The sequence below is a fragment of the Gorilla gorilla genome, chromosome 3 (genome assembly GCF_029281585.2).
Source record: "Gorilla gorilla gorilla isolate KB3781 chromosome 3, NHGRI_mGorGor1-v2.1_pri, whole genome shotgun sequence".
In the NCBI taxonomy this organism is placed as follows: Eukaryota; Metazoa; Chordata; class Mammalia; order Primates; family Hominidae; genus Gorilla; species Gorilla gorilla.
The window spans coordinates 127016667-127033269 of record NC_073227.2 but is presented as its reverse complement, the minus strand read 5'-3'; the positions used below and the strand labels follow the sequence as shown (position 1 = coordinate 127033269).

Below are 16603 nucleotides of genomic sequence, written 5' to 3'. Positions count from 1 at the left end.
CTTTTATATAATAAAGTTTTGGTTACGCCTCCAGATACAGAATAAACTAGGTGAAGTTTAAAGCCCTGTTGTCCCAATGAGTTTTCTTGTAAAATGTTATCCAAAAGTCTTTCATTTAATGATGTCCCTATTGATGAGACATTGACTTCGTCGTTGTTTAATCTTTCATTCTCAAATGTCTGAACTTTGTAGAGGTACAGTCTATGTTGAACAATATATTAAAATCTTTGCATGAAAGTATTCTCATCACCTACCATAGTCCCTGGCATTTATATTCCAGTTAAATAACATTTTAGATTTAGATTCTCTATTAATTTATTCTCACACTGTTATAAAGAACTACCTGAGACTGAGTAATTTATGAAGAAAAGAGGTTTAATTGACTCACAGTTCCACAGGCTATACAGGAAGCATGACTGGAGGCCTCAGGAAAATCACAATCATGGCGGAAGGTGAAGGGGAAGCAGGCACGTCTTACCATGGTGGAGCAGGAGTAAGAGAGCCAAGGGGAAGGTGCCACACACTTTCAAACAACCAGATCTCATGAAAACTCACTCACTCTCACAAGAACAGCAAGGGGAAAATCTGCCTCCAGGATCCAATCGCTTCCCACCAGGTCTCTCCTCCAACACCGGGAATTATTAATACAATTCGACATAAGAATTGGGTGGAGACAAAGAGCCAAACATATCATTCCACTCCTGGCCCCTCCCAAATCTCATGTCCTTCTCACATTTCAAAACACAATCATATCTTCCCAACAGTCCACCAAAGTCTTAATTCATTCCAGCATTAACTCAAAAGTCCTAGTCCAAAGCCTCATCTGAGACAAGGCAAATCCCTTCCTCCTATGAGCCTGTAAAATCAAAAACTGGTTGGTTATATCCAAGACACAATGCAGGCACAGGCGCTGGGTGAATGTCAAAAATATAAATGTGAATTTTTGTAACAAAAGCATAATTTTAAAGAAACTAAATAGAGAGAGCTGTGGTAATCAGAGGACTTGTCTTGGCTTTTTTTTTTTTTTTTTGAGACGACGTCTTTGGAGTGCAATGACACGATCTCAGCTCATGCAACCTCCGCCTTCCAGGTTCAAGCGATTCCCCTGCCTTACAGCACCCGCCATCATGCCCGGCTAATTTTTGTATTTTTGTAGAGATGGGGTTTCACTATGTTGGCCAGGCTGATCTCGAACTTCTGACCTCAGGTGATCTGCCTGCCTAGGCCTCCCAAAGTGCTAGGATTACAGGCGTGAGCCACTGCACCCGGCCTTGCTTTGGCATTATTAAAACTAGCTAAGAATTATTTTTCCCAAGCAAAATATTTATTGCAAATTCAAAACTTACTTTAGAAAAAATAAAGAATTTGTATATCTTTCTTCTCTCCCCAAATTCCCTACCCCCCAATCAGAGAGGATATTTCAAAACACTTTTTCATCTTCCTAAATAGAAAATAAAATGGGAGGATAATATGCCCTGGACCAATGAAGCCCAGATAAAACTAAAATCATTCTGTTAGAGAAGGAAATCCATAAATACTATTAATATATTTGAGTTACAAAGAAACTTGAGCCTTCAAAGCAAGACAATAAGAAAGTTTAATGTTTTAGCACATTATTTATTAAAGCTGCAATTCTTTACACACTTACCTTAAGTATAGTAAGCATGTGATTTGACTAAATTCCCTCAGTGCTATGAAGTAGGTACTAATACTCCTATTTCACAAATGAAAGTATTATAATTTAAAATGGTTAACTATTTCCCCAAGACTCCATGGCTTAGAAGAGCAAAAGCAAGTCTTGAACCAAGTCCATTTGGTTCTTAAGACCAATACCCTCAGAGCACACTGTTGTAAGCTTCCAAAGGCTTTGCAATCCCTACAGTATTCTTTCTCAAAGCTTTTGGCCATGAGATCTTCACTACCACTGTTTTTTCGGGTTTTTGTTTGTTTGTTTGTTTTTTGCTTGCTTTTATACCTTCTTTCGAAATAAAGAGATGAAAGAAAATAAAAGATTATAGCCAAAGATATTCCCTCACACCTTCCCTCATACCACCCAAAAGGAAAAAATGATCAGCTACAAAAACTTTTCTGGCAGTGCCTTGAGATGATGTCCTATGGGACCATTTGTGATAGTCATTTCTGTTATTTTCCAACTCCCAGGAGCTCCATCCAGCCCATGTTCTACCTAAGATACACTCCATTCCCTCATACATCATCAGTCACTGACTACTGTGATGGTGCCCTTTTGCAATAGCTTCCTTCTCTGCTCCTCCAGCATTCAACTTGGTAGATAAACCTTTGTGTTAAGAAGGCCGGTTTACTACTTAGGTACTTCAATTGTGTGAACAAATAGCACAGGCAGCAGTAACTCCTAAACATATAAGAATTTATGCCTGCAACAGTGTTAACCCTATTTGTAGTTTTTCACAATATACATCAAGACAATATGTTCATTTTTTCTCCCTGAACTCAAAAAGAACAATTTCTAGTTCTTCAGGAGAGTACTTTGGCTCTCTTATCTCATAAGCAATACCAGTAATATTGTGAAAAATCAGCGAGTAAAAAATAAAAATTAAAAAAGACAAGTGAATAAAGAAGTAGAAAGAGTGATGAATGCATAATGAACCAAAAAATCACCAATGAGATGTGTGAGATTCATACTTTAAATGTTTCTTAACCACAGAAACCCTGTTTACTGTTGCTGCATATATATTTCAAAAAAGTGAGAAAAACTAAAAATAATAGAGGCAAGAAATTGAAAAATATAACAGCCTGAAGCCATTAAGTATAAAGCAACCTAAATCTCAACATAATAATTCAGAATATTATGTCACATTATAGCATATTAATTAGTATTTATAATGACAGTTCTGAGACAGTGCATGTTTTGGAAATTTGAACATTTACAGAGAATGTTTAAGTGATACCAAATGCCCTTTCTTGCAAAACCAAGAGAAATGTGTGAAACATTTTTTAAAGACTCCCATTAAAAAAATAAACTTTAGCACTTAACATAGATAAGCTTCAGCTGGAAAAATCACTTACATGGATCATTTCATTTCACACACACCTAAAATATTGGGTGTCTATTCCTACCATGTGGAACATTTTGTTTTTTAATGGATCACTTAGTCTTTCTCAGAGACTGAGGAAGATAATGACTCTTGGCTTCTAGCATCTAAAGAAATCATCAGCTTTTCTCTTCTCTTTTGGAAATGCATGACTGGGAATAAATACATTCCTCCCTCTCTGCTTTTCACTCCAACCTTACCAACTAGTTCAATGCCCAGAGAGCCCATGCAAATTGTTTCCTACATATGCTTTTGGCAAACACCTCTAGCACTTTCTCTTCCATCAAATTTTCTCAGCCTCTGGCTGGGCGCGGTGGCTCATGCCTGTAATCCCAGCACTTTGGGAGGCTGAGGTGGATCAGTTGAGGTCAGGAATTTGAGACCAGCCTGGCTAACATGGTGAAACCCCATTTCTACTAATAAGACAAAAATTAGCCAGGCGTGGCACATGCCTGTAATCTCAGCTACTGGGGAGGCTGAGGCAGGACAATCTGTTGAACCCAGAAGATGGAGGCTGTAGTGAGCCGAGATCTCGCCATTGCACTCCAGGCTGGGCAAAAAAAGTGAGACTCCATCTCAAAAGAAAAAAAAAATCTTCTCAGCCTCTAAAATATATCAAGGATAATTGAAACAAATATGATGAAGACATTCCAGGATAGAAATCATAAAACAATGGGCTGGGCACGGTGGCTCACACACTTAATCCCAGCACATTGGGAGGCCGAGGCAGGCGGATCACAAGGTCAGGAGTTCGAGACCACCCTGGTTAACACAGTGAAACCCTGTCTCTACTAACGATACAAACAATTAGCTGGGCATGGTGGCGGGCGCCTGTAATCCCAGCTACTCGGGAGGCTGAGCCAGGAGAATGGCTTGAACCCGGGAGGCGGAGGTTGCAGTGAGCCAACAAGATCACGCCACTGCACTACATCCTGGGCAACAGAGCAAGACTCTGTCTCAAAAAAAAAAAAAAAAGAAAGAAATCACAACACAAAATTCTTAGCCCTAAATTAAAGAGGTGGTCTGTTTATCAGCAGTCAATATTTGGAAGACGCAAATAATTAACTATGGTAACCTTCTCTTCTTTTTACTTTATTTATTTTTTATTTTTTTGAGACAGAGTCTCACTCTGTTGCCCAGGCTGGAGTGCAGTGGCGCAATCATGGCTCACTGCAACCTCCGCCTCCTGGGTTCAAGCAATTCTCCTGCCTCAGCCTCTGGAGTAGCTGAGATTATAGGTGTGTGCCACCACGCCCAGCTAATTTTTGTATTTTTAGTAGAGACAGAATTTCACCATGTTTGTCAGGCTGGTCTCGAGCTCCTGACCTCGCGATCCACCCGCCTCGGCCTCCCAAAGTGCTGGAATTACAGGCATGAGCCACCGCACCCAGCCCCTTCTCTTCATCTCAATCAAAGTTTCACCTGACAGGCAGTGTGGGTCAGAAGTAGAATTATATAATACAGATATAATGTGATTATTAACATTAAAAAGAAACTACTCTTTTGAGATCATGTTAATCTAGTTGGGGATAGTTCTTATTACAGGTGATCTCTTTATTGTATCACTTTGATGTTCAGAGCCAAGCCAGTATAATATAGAAGCAAAGAAAAAAAAAAAGACAGAGAAAGGAAGAATATCTTCAGTCACAGGCTTTGTGAGGGCAAGATCCCTGTACCTTAAATCTTGTAATGTAAATTTACAACACAGTAGCGATGCATCAGTAACAAGGACTCAGAACAGCAAAACTCTGACATCAAAACACAGTAACCTTAGTAGTCATCTTAGTAATAAGGTTTACTTTCTAGAAATTATCCTGTTGGCTATAGATGAAGCCACTGTGCTGTACCTTCTTTACAAAAGAGTCTTGTTGAATTTCCTCGTTTGTTCTTGACTCTCCTTCATTTGTACTCCTTTGTCCAAAAAGTGACTTCACGCCTCCTAAATAACTCTTTGGTCATTGTCACATTCTTAGTTCAAGCCACCACATCTCTTGCTTGAATATCTGCAGCAGCATCAGAACTTCCTGCACACAGTTCCATTGACCCCAACTCTAGAACATTAAAAATGCTCTCACTTCTATCTGTTCCCTTCTGTTGATAAGGTGGTTTTAAAAATGCAAATCAATCATGTCACTCCTTTATTTAAAACTCTTGAATGTATTCCGATTACCCTGTAATGAAGCCCAAATTCTTAATACATACTAATAAGACTCTCCTGAGTCAAATCTCTCTATAACTTTTCAGCCCCATTTTGTACCAGGAAGGTTTATTGGGGATCTGTACATCTGAAAAAAGGGGAAAGAATTAAGATTGGGCAGAGGGAGAAGCTGGACTGCGATGTATATCTAACAAAGCCTCAGCCAACCTGGAGGGGACATATGGAGGACATATTGCCCATTAGAGTCATCCTTCACCAAGCTAAAATTAAAAAGCCTTTATGGACATGTCTCAATCTGTAACTGGATGCAAACTGCCCAAGGGTGGAATGACCTAAAGTGAAACAGCTATATGCAGCTAAGGCAGACTCTGACAAGTTGGCAGCTGGAGGGTGACTACTAATCTTCCTCTCCACATTTGGTCATCTAGATTTTTCTGGGATAAGGAATTGCGTTATGCATGCCCTCATCTACCACAGCCCATTTCTTATACCACTCATATAATCTTTTAAATACACTCGGGGAGCAGCTTCTCCAGTATTTGGATGGGCCTGTCTTCCTGAGGTAAAACTTAGAAGAGACAATTTAGTAGGATAAGCAATAGTCTTCACTTCTACAGCTATTCAGGTCCACAGTTGATACTCATCATCTCTTTGCTTCACCGTTGACTCTAAATTTCCCTCATGCTTAGCTTCTACTTCTTCTGTCCTGGGTGATTTACATGGTGCCATGACCCAAATCTTCATGCTCAAAGACTCTAGGTTCCAGGCACCATGCTGTAGTTTATGTATCTATATATTTATCAGTAATATTTGGGAAATGGAGTTCCAGGAGGTACCCATGTGGATCATGTGGGTTCACACATATTCCCTTCTGTTTTACTATGTAACAGCAGGTCCAACTCCTCCTGCTGATTAGTCAATTACCCCTGTCAAGTCAGTTACCTCTGGCTCTTGCATGCTGGCCCTGGGATACAAGGATCCCAAGTGTGTAGCTTAAAATTTAATGGTAGCTTTGCTACGTCCCCTGCTTACAGTGTGCCCTTTTGGAAGCCTAGGACCTCTAACTCTTTAGATCCTAGTGTTGCAAGGATGTGAATCACCAAATTCCCCCAGCAGGTTATTGGGAGGGATGGTACAAAGAGCTACTCCTTTTTCTACCTCTTTGTTTCATTTCCCACTGGAAATACAATGCCGTATAAGCTTTTTCATTCAAGGCCTATATTGCCTTGAATGAAATCCTAGAGGATAACATGTCATACATGCAGGCTACCACCTCCCAAGCTGGCACTTCAGCTGTGCCTTCCACAGGCTATTCAGTGATCTATCAGGCTGTCAGCTTGTGGGTAGTGCAGAATGTGACATGAACAGTTGATCCCATGGTTATGAGCCCAAATATCCCTTTTGATATAAAGTTTGCTGCCTGTTCTAATACAGCATTGTGTGGGGTTTTACACCAGTGGATCAAACACTTAAATCTTAAGATAATGGTACTGGGTAAGGCCCTGTGGACAGAAAAAGAAAACCCATATCTGGGATATATGTCTATTCTTCTGAGAATGAATCACTGCCCCTTCCAGGATGGAAAGTCCCCAATAATATAATCAGCTGGCCAATAAGGGATGAATTTATCTCCTTGAGGAATGATGCCATATTGGGAGCTCGTAGTTACCTCTGTTGCTGGCATATCAGACATTCGGCAGTGGCAGTAGCTAGATCAGCCCTGGTAAGTGGGAGTTCATGACATTAGGCCCATGTGTGACTTCTGTCTCCGTTACTGGTACTGTATGGCCAACCTGCCAGCACTGGGTAGACAACAACAGAGGCTGGCTGAGTTTAAGACAGGTTGGGTCATATTGTCCTCTTGGTTGCATGAAATACTACTAATATAAAAATCTTGATCTTTCCACGTGTGCTCACTTTCATATGTTTATCGAAATGTCTCTATCCCAGACTACTTCATCTCCAGTCTTCCAAACCTTTTCCTTCCAAACTTAAAAGCTTTCATGCTAGACCATTTGCCTCTGCCCATAATTCACACATAACAAAGTGCACTTCCCAAAGGTCTGCCTATTGGAAGAATTTTTAACCACCATTTGTTAAGCCAATCCCCTAGTAAGGCTGCCATGTGTTTTTGACCCACACTCACATTAATTAATTCATTAAACTTTTATTGAACACTTAATCTGTGCCAATTACTTTCCTAGGGTTTGAGAATCAAAGAACAATAAGACAACATCTTTATTCACTAGTTCACAGCCTAGTGCAAGTCAGAAATAAATAAAACACAGTAAGTGATACTAACACGATTAACAGCACACTTCCAAATAAATAGGTATAAATGTTAGATATTTCAAAAATAAAAGTTACCCAATAGCAGAAAGATTGGCCTGCAAACTGAATAGGTATGGATTTATAAAATTACAGTTGCAAGTAAAATTAATTAAAATACAACCTGCAAATGTGATTATCTGCTGTCAAGATGAAGCCTGAATATACTTTAGGGAAGCTGGCAAAATGGCCCCTGGTTAATACTATAAATGCTGCACACCAAGCAAATTCTGAGCTCATATAATTCCTCTTTTTCAAACATGTGGTTCAGGGTGCTTCTCAGGGCCATTATTGCCTGCCAACACTGGAGTGGATTGTATCTTTGGGAAGGTGATAAGAAATAGTGCCAAAGGAGGCAAAAAGAGAAAGGGGACAGAGTTGTGCAAAAAGTAAAGACGAAGTACCACTGGAACAATGTGTTCCTAAATAAAATACGTGATTATTACTGTTCAGAGTCTATGCGGTTTCTGGCATAGCTCCTCAAAACAAATCAATTAGATATAGGCAAATGTTCTCAGCATTGCAGAGTGATTGGTCAAGAGTACAAAAAGGAAATCATATTTCAAATGATATTTGGAAACAAAAAATACCTCAAGCCACTTGAAGAAAGCTAACCATGTGCTCCAAAAAAGGTGTTGCTTACCTAAAATTCTAGGTATCGATCTAGGTCTCTAGGTGGAAATTAAGAGAACCCAACCTAAGAAACTCTCCCCTACCCCAGGCAAAAACAGTCACAGTGTAAATCTAAACCTCAAATAGATATTACAAGCCCAACTCTGAGGAGTGTTTTCTCTCCTCTAAGTATACAAAGAGAAAAGGAAAAAGAAAAAAAAATCTGCTAACCAAACACTGAAATCTTAACAGAACAAGCACTGGAACATTGGACAACTATCCATGTCTTGTAAATGTCCAGACATTCTTAACTTAAAAAATCTGGCTGTGTTTATCATGGAAAATATAGAATTAAGGTATTTCCAAGCCTTCCTGGATTTAATCATAAAGTACCCCAGACCTCCTGTATGACTCACCCATCCTAATGATGATGATGGAAATGAAAGCATGTTTCTTGGTGGATTAGCTAACGGTGTCCAAGTGAACAACAGACAAGTCCAGAATTATTGTCAAGGCATCACGTTCATCCTTGGCATGACAAACATTCAACACTAAGAGTAAATGGCATTTTGCGAAAAAGAAAGTCTTGCCTAAAGAACAAGTGAGTTCTTCCCGATGAATGGAAAAGCATTTTTATAGTTTATGCCAAGTAAACAATAATCTATTTTTTAAAAAGACATAGTGGGAATCATTTAAGCACTTAAAAGATCCAGTGCTACATGCAGTAAGTGAGTGGCATAAAACATTCCATGCTTAAGGAATATGCCACTGGAATCCTCATAAGTAATATCACCACTTAATGGCTGCAGGCACTTCAGACACTAACTCTTCTTTAACAGGATTCATCGTGAATTTGTTATACTCATTCATTTAAACAATGATCCAATATATGTTAAATACTGTTAAAATTAATTTGAGAGTGTTGTTCCTGCATAATATAGTGTGTCTGTAAAATTCTTTCTTATTGTAATTTTCTATTTGATCCACCTCTTTCCTCATAGCTAATTAATGTCAGACCTAAGCTGTGGATTCCAAAACTTACTCATTTTACAAGAGTATTTCACTGATTGTATAAACAACAAAGAGCATGTCAAAATAACAAAATGTCTTTTATTTCTTGGAAGTAAGAAGATATTTATTAAAGTATTTGTTTTGGCTAAAGGCTTCAGGCTGGGCACTGTGGCTCACGCCTGTAATCCCAATACTTTGAGAGGCCGAGGTGGGCGGGTCACTTGAGGTCAGGTATTTGAGACCAGCCTGGCCAACATGATGAAGCCCCATCTCCACTAAAAATACAAAAATTAGCCTGGCATGGTGGCGCGCACCTGTAATCCCAGCTACTCAGGAGCCTGAGACAGGAGAGTCCCTTGAACCTGGGAGGCGGAGGCTGCAGTGAGCCAAGATCGTGCCATTGGACTCCAGCCTGGGTGACAGAGTGAGACTCTATCTCAAAAAAGAAAAAAGAAAAAAAATAATAAAACTTCAAATTAATTCTCCCATAGTCTTCACTAACCATATGTGTGCGTGTGTGTGAGAGTGTGTGTGTATGTATATATAATTTAGAAGAAAAAAACATACTAAAATCAGTGTCAAATTGAGTTTTTAATATTTTACCAAATGGAAAAATCTATCAGGTGAAATAATGGGTTTTTCTCATAAGGAACTAATTAACATACTGTGCTTCCTGTCCTATCTGCCTTTCATCATAAACATTAACTTGTTACAGCAGCATAGCATACCCCTACTGCCTGGAGATACAATAATACCCCATAGAGCTTAATCCTAACTTTTTTTTTTTCTTTGACATGGAGTCTTGCTCTGTCCCCCAGGCTGGAGTGCAGTGGCGCGATCTCGGCTCACTGTAAGCTCCGCCTCCCGGGTTCAGGCCATTCTCCTGCCTCAGCCTCCCGAGTAGCCGGAACTATAGGCACTTGCCACCACGTCCGGCTAATTTTTTGTATTTTTAGTAGAGTCGTGGTTTCACCCAGGATGATCTCGATCTCCTGACCTCGTGATCCACCCACCTCGGCCTCCCAAAGTGCTGGGATTACAGGCGTGAGCCACCGCGCCCGGCCAATCCTATCAATTGTTTACCATGAATATTTCTTTTTCAAATTTGTATTTTAACTATTCAGCCATAAAAAGGAACGAAATAATGGCATTCTCAGCAACCTGGATGGAACTGGAGACTACTAGTCTAAGTGAAGTGACTCAGGAATGGAAAACCAAACATTGTATGTTCTCTCTCATAATTGGGAGCTAAGTTATGAGGACACATAGGCATAAGAATGATACAATGGACTTTGGGGACTTGTGGGAAAGGATGGGAGGTGGGTGAGGGATAAAAGACTACACATTGGGTACAATGTACACTGCTTGGGTGATGGGTGCACCAAAATTTCAGAAATCACCGCTAAAGAACTTATTCACGTAACCAAACACCACCTGTTGCCCCAAAAACCTATTGAAATAAAAAAGAATTCAAAAAATTTATTTTAAAAACCAAATTTGTATTTTAGATTGTGAAATGCTGTGCTTTTACAACTTTTACTAGCAGAAGAATGGAAACAGAAGTATTACAATAACGTTATGAAATATCAGGTTATGAGTCTAAACATTTGGCAGTATCTTTGGCCACAAGTAAAAGAAATTCTAAGGAAACTTAAACACTAAGAAAATTTATTATTCCACATCATAGAAATGAAGAGAAAGTTCAGGTTTCGGGGTTGGTTACTTACGCATTCCAACGGTCATCAAAGCCTCAAGTTCTTTCCTTCTCCCCTTTCTCCTTTCTTCCCTCTTTCCTTTGACCTCATCCACAGGCTGTTAGATAGATGGCTGCGGAAAAAAAAGAAATCAAATTCTTAATTCAGACCAGAAAAAAAAAAAAGATCCAGACAAAAAAGATAGACTATCCTCTGATGTGGATAGCTCTTAGGGTGGAGGAAAATTTTCTAGAAAATGTACCAGAAGACTGAAGTTTATAGTTTGTTGGTTAGGATTGGGATATATTTCCATTCATAGACCAATCACTTGGAATGATAATCAGCCTACCCTTAGAAAAAATGAGTTATGCCTCTGTAGCTGGGATGGGGTCATATTTTGGGGGCACATGACTGCATGAGAATGCTGTATACCTGAATAAATCCAGATTTCATTTGGAAGAAGAGGAAAAATGAATAGTGAGTAGATCATCAAAAATGTCATCTTATAGTAACTGTAGCTGCATTACAGGTGTAAAGGCTAAAATTTAGGAGTGCTGGTAAGTAGAGTATTGTTGAGGAGGTAATGATCAGAGATTAGAATTTTAAATTAAGTTAAGCTAATGTGGGTTTTAAAAATTTTTTTAATAAAATGAGGATTAGATATAACTAAAAAATAAATCCCCAATAAATAAAGATTGAATCAAAGACAATGCATCTTTCTGGACTCAGTATCAGTCTTTCATGTATCAGTATTAAAAAATACAAAATTATGAAAATTTCAGTCCAGTTGCTCTGTTTACAAATAAGTCCAAATTATCTGAGATCACATAAGAATCAGTGATAGGCAGATATCCTTAAACTCATCGTATTTTTCCTGTCCCAATATTATGTTACATTTTTTACTGAGTATCATGTCGTTATAAAGATACATCAGTTAAGATTTTTTAATGCAAAAATTATCATTCCATAGGAGTGCAGGTGCCTTCTTGATAAAATGATATATTTTCTTTTGGGTAGATACTCAGTAGTGAGATTGCTGGATTGAATGGTAATTCTATTTTTAGTTCTTTGAGAAATCTTCATACTGCTTTTCATTAAGGTTGCATTAATTTACATTCCTACCAACAGTGTGTAAGCATTCCCTTTTTGTGTCCATCAGTGAATGATTGGATTTAAACTGTGGTATAAATATACCATGAAATATCACTCAGCCATATAAAAGAATGAAACCATGTCTTTTGTAGCAACATGGATAGAACTAGAGACCATTATCCTACGTGAAGCGACTCCAAAACAGGTCAAAAGCTCCATGTTCCCACTGATAAGTGGGAGCTAAACAATACGTACACATGGACACACAGAGGGGAATAATAGACATTTGAGAGTCCAGAAAGTAAGAAGGTATGAGGGAAGTGAGGGATGAAATAATATCTATTCCTATTGGGCACGATGTACAATATTCAGATGATAGGTGCACTAACAGCCCAGACTTCACCACTACACAATATACCCATGTAACACAATGCACTTGTATGCCTAAATCGACAAAAATAAAAAAATAAAATCGTGATTCCAAATTGTTCTGAATGCTTTTACATAAGCATAATAAGAAATGAAGCACCTCTTTTCTCTTTTAGCACTCTTTATTTTATCAGAAATTAAGTTACTATTATTAATATTGATGCCAAAAATTGGCTATCTACTATGTGTCAAGTATTGTGTCGGGTGCTTTGTAATCATTATTTCTAATTGTCCTAACAGCCCAAAAGGGAACTCAATAGATCCTTTTTGAAGATGGACTGAGGTTCACAGGCTTTAAGTTCTTTGTCCAGGACAAGTTGATTCTGGAGCAAAGATTTAAAGGTTTGTTTACAAATAAACTTTTTGTTTGTTTACAGAGCAATATTTTTTATAATCATAGATGCAAAAATTCCAAACAAAATTTCTGAAAATTAAATCTGACAAGATATAAAAACAATAATATATCACAACCAAATTGAGATCATCCCAAGAATGTAAGGTGGGCTTAATTCTTGAAAACCAATCAGTATACTTCATCATATTAAGGGATTTAAAAATTAAAAATACTTATTATCTAAATAAGCTCAGGAAAAACATTTGACAAAATATAACATCTGCAAATAAACAAAATAAAAACTTCTCAGTAAACCAGAAATAGGAGGGAACTTCCTTAACCTGATAAAGATCACCCATGAAAATCCTTCAGCTAACATCACACTTACAGTGAAAGACTCATCTTTTCCTCCAAGATGAATAACTAAATAAAAATGTTAGCTCTCATCATTTCTATTAATACTATACTGGAGATTCTGACTACTACCATAAAACATGAGAAATAAACATAAAACACCCAGATTGGAATGTAAAAAGTATGACTGTCTTTATTCACAAAAGAAATAATTGTATACGTAGAAAACCTGAAGAACTGTGTAAAATAACTTCTAGAACTAGTAAGTGAGATTAGTAAGGCTGCAAGGTTAAAACATCAATTGTATTTCTATCAAAAAATAATTTTATAATCATCTATAACATTATAAATATGAAACACATAAGGATAGATTTGAAAAAGATGTGGCAACTACAAAACACTGCTAGGGAAAATTAAAATCTAAAAATATAGAGAAATATAGCGTGTCCATGGGTTGGAAGACTCAGTAATATCAAATGTCAGTCTTCATTAAATTAATATGTAATTGCAATGCAATTGTAATCAAAATCCCAGCAAGCTTTTTTGTGTAGGAGGTTTCAAGTAGAAAAGGAAATTCAAAGGACCTTGAAGAGTCAAAACAACTTTGAAAAAGAAGAGCAACATCAGAGCATTTACACTACCTGACTTCACCTTACAGTAGAGTGACAATAATTAAAGAATACAGTATAAATGTAAATATAAACAAATAGATCAATGGCCTCACACACATATGGATGATTGATATTTGTAAAGATTCACAGGAAAGTCAGAGGAGAAATGGTAGTTTTTTCTTCAAATTATATTTTCTTCAAATTATATTTTCTTCAAATTATATTGAAACTATTGGACATGCAAACTACATACAAGACAAAAAATTGCCATATACAAAAATTAATTCAAATGGAATTTAATATAAAAACTAAAACTATAAATCTAGGAGAAAACTTTTTTGATCTTGGATTAGATGAAGGTTTCCTAGTTACAATACAAAAGGCATGATTTACAAGAGAACAAATTGAAAAATTTGACTTTTTCAAAATCAAAACTTTTCTTTTCAGAAGACATTGTATTTTATTTATTTATTTATTATTATTATACTTTAAGTTTTAGGGTACATGTGCACAATGTGCAGGTTAGTTACATATGTATACATGTGCCATGCTGGTGCGCTGCATCCACTAACTCGTCATCTAGCATTAGGTATATCTCCCGGTGCTATCCCTCCCCCCTCCCCCCACCCCACAATTGTTAAGAGAGTAAAAAGATAATCCACAGACATAGACAAAATATTTGTAAATCATATATTTGATAAAAAGATTTGTACCCAAAATATATAAAGAATTTCAAAATTAAACAATAATAATGCCTTCAAAAGTTGGCAAACATGTGAACAGACATTTTTACCAGGGGAAATAAACAGATGAAAAATAAACACATGAAAAGATGCTCAACCTCATTAGTTATTAGGGAAATACAAATTAAAATCACAATTAATATGACTGTATACTTTTAGAAAGGTTGTAATTTAAACAACTAACAATACCAAGTGTTGGCAAGGCCATGGAAGCACCAGAATTCTAATACAATGCTGGTGAGAATCTTTAATGGTACAACCATGTTGGAAAATACTTTGGCCATTTCTGAATCTGTTAATTGTACACCTACTTTGTGATCCACCCATTTCATTGCACAGTATTTACCCAAGAGAAATAAGAACATATTTCTATAAAAATTGTAATGTTCGTAGCAGTTTTATTTTAATAACCAAAAACTGAAAACAACCCAGTCTATCAACAGGTGAATGAAAGCAAATTGTGGAACATATAAACAATAGAACACTATTCAGCAATAAAAAGTAAACTATTAATACAACAAAATGGATAAATCTCAAAACAACTGTGCTAAATGAAAGCAGACAGACAAAAAGAGTTTTACAAAGCACATGAGAAAATTTTTGCCAGTAATGGACATGCTCATTATTAATTCTGGTAATAATTTCTCAGATATATTTTTATATATTCATATATATATCAAAATATATCAAATTGTATGGTTTAAATATATGCAGCTACTTGTATGCCATTTATACCTCAATAAAGCTGTTAACAGCAACAAAGTAATCTTACTTATTTTGAAACTTCAGGCTGAACTTAATCCAAAACTCATATCCCATCCTGCACGGACTAAACCAGAAGCCCTGGCTGCATAAAGTAGATGGGGTTGGAGAGAAGGTTTTAGGTCCTCTGGTGTGGGACAAGGATAAGGAAAAGAGAAGGCATTATCTTTTTACGTGACTTTCCTTTTGATGGTAGTTGGGAGGTATTTCCACCCTCATTCTAGTCATGTGGTTTCATCTGATGTTGAGAATTTTGCTAATATTAGGGGCTCCATGTGGGTGATGTGCATGGGTTCCTCAGGGTGGTGTTTACTTTCACCTAAGCTTCGTCCGTTGTTCAAGAGACCTCTTTAGAGGAGCAACTATGTCTGCCATTGGCTCCACCAGCAATAATATTATATATATATATATATATATACACACACACACACACACACACGCACACACACATACACGCACACACACATACATATATATGTGTGTGTGTGTATATGTATATATATGTGTATATATATGTATATATACAAATATATGTGTGTGTGTGTATATATATATGTATATATATATACACACACACACAAATAGAATATAAATTTCTATTCACTACTGTCTAAGTGTGAAGGCACCTCTCAAAAGCCTTGCAGATTTGAGATCGGGAAACAATAGCCCTAATTTGCTTGCTCAGATAAATTATTCTATGTCATTAGCCACTCAAATCATGCTGTTCCAGGGAGCCTCCTGTCTTCAGAAAGCAGATGCCAGTCTCTGCTCACTACTGAGGCCATTAAACCTTATTCTTCTCAGAGTGGGAATGGAGGAACTTTAATAAGACTGCATGCTGTACTCTTGGGTTCCCTACAGTTCTTTTAAACACATTCTCACCAGACTCTGCTCTGGAGAGTTCTGAAGCTCAGAAATCACCTATTAAGAGAAGAGATCTCAGATTCCCCCTCCTTAAGGAACACTAAGCATGATGGAGTTATTTATATCCTACTGCTCAAGGTAGTCACCAAGCTCTGTTTGCAAAAAGTTAAAAAACTGCAACCTCAGGCATAAACAGGTTAAAGATACTACCAGTCTTCATGAGTGATCTTGGGTTCCCCTTAACTTAAGTTCAGTAAAGGAGGGAGGGAAGACTCTTTGCTCACAGACACTTTACTCCACAGTGATACAGTCAACTAGTTTAATAACAAATCTGTTTTCATTTTTTCTTGGGCACACAGCAAGTCTGTTCCTAGAATTGACAGCATTTACATGTGGCCATGAGTTCTATACAGTGAGCAGAAGTGAAGTACGACTACTACTTTTAGTCATAGTACATTACAATCTCTAAAATAATAATTTTATATGTTTCTTCCCTAGCTTCAATTTGGATATAAATGCCCAGAAAGACCACAGAAGAGA

General features: G+C 37.3%; 1 long non-coding RNA gene across 1 annotated transcript in view; it reads right to left on the bottom strand.

The window, feature by feature from the left end:
- Window positions 1-16603, bottom strand: part of LOC129533098 (uncharacterized) — a 208643-nt gene that overhangs the window by 146739 nt on the left and 45301 nt on the right. The window contains exon 2 of the long non-coding RNA XR_010133451.1: window positions 10908-11007. This is a non-coding gene — a long non-coding RNA (uncharacterized lncRNA). The remainder of the gene's footprint in view (window positions 1-10907; window positions 11008-16603) is intronic.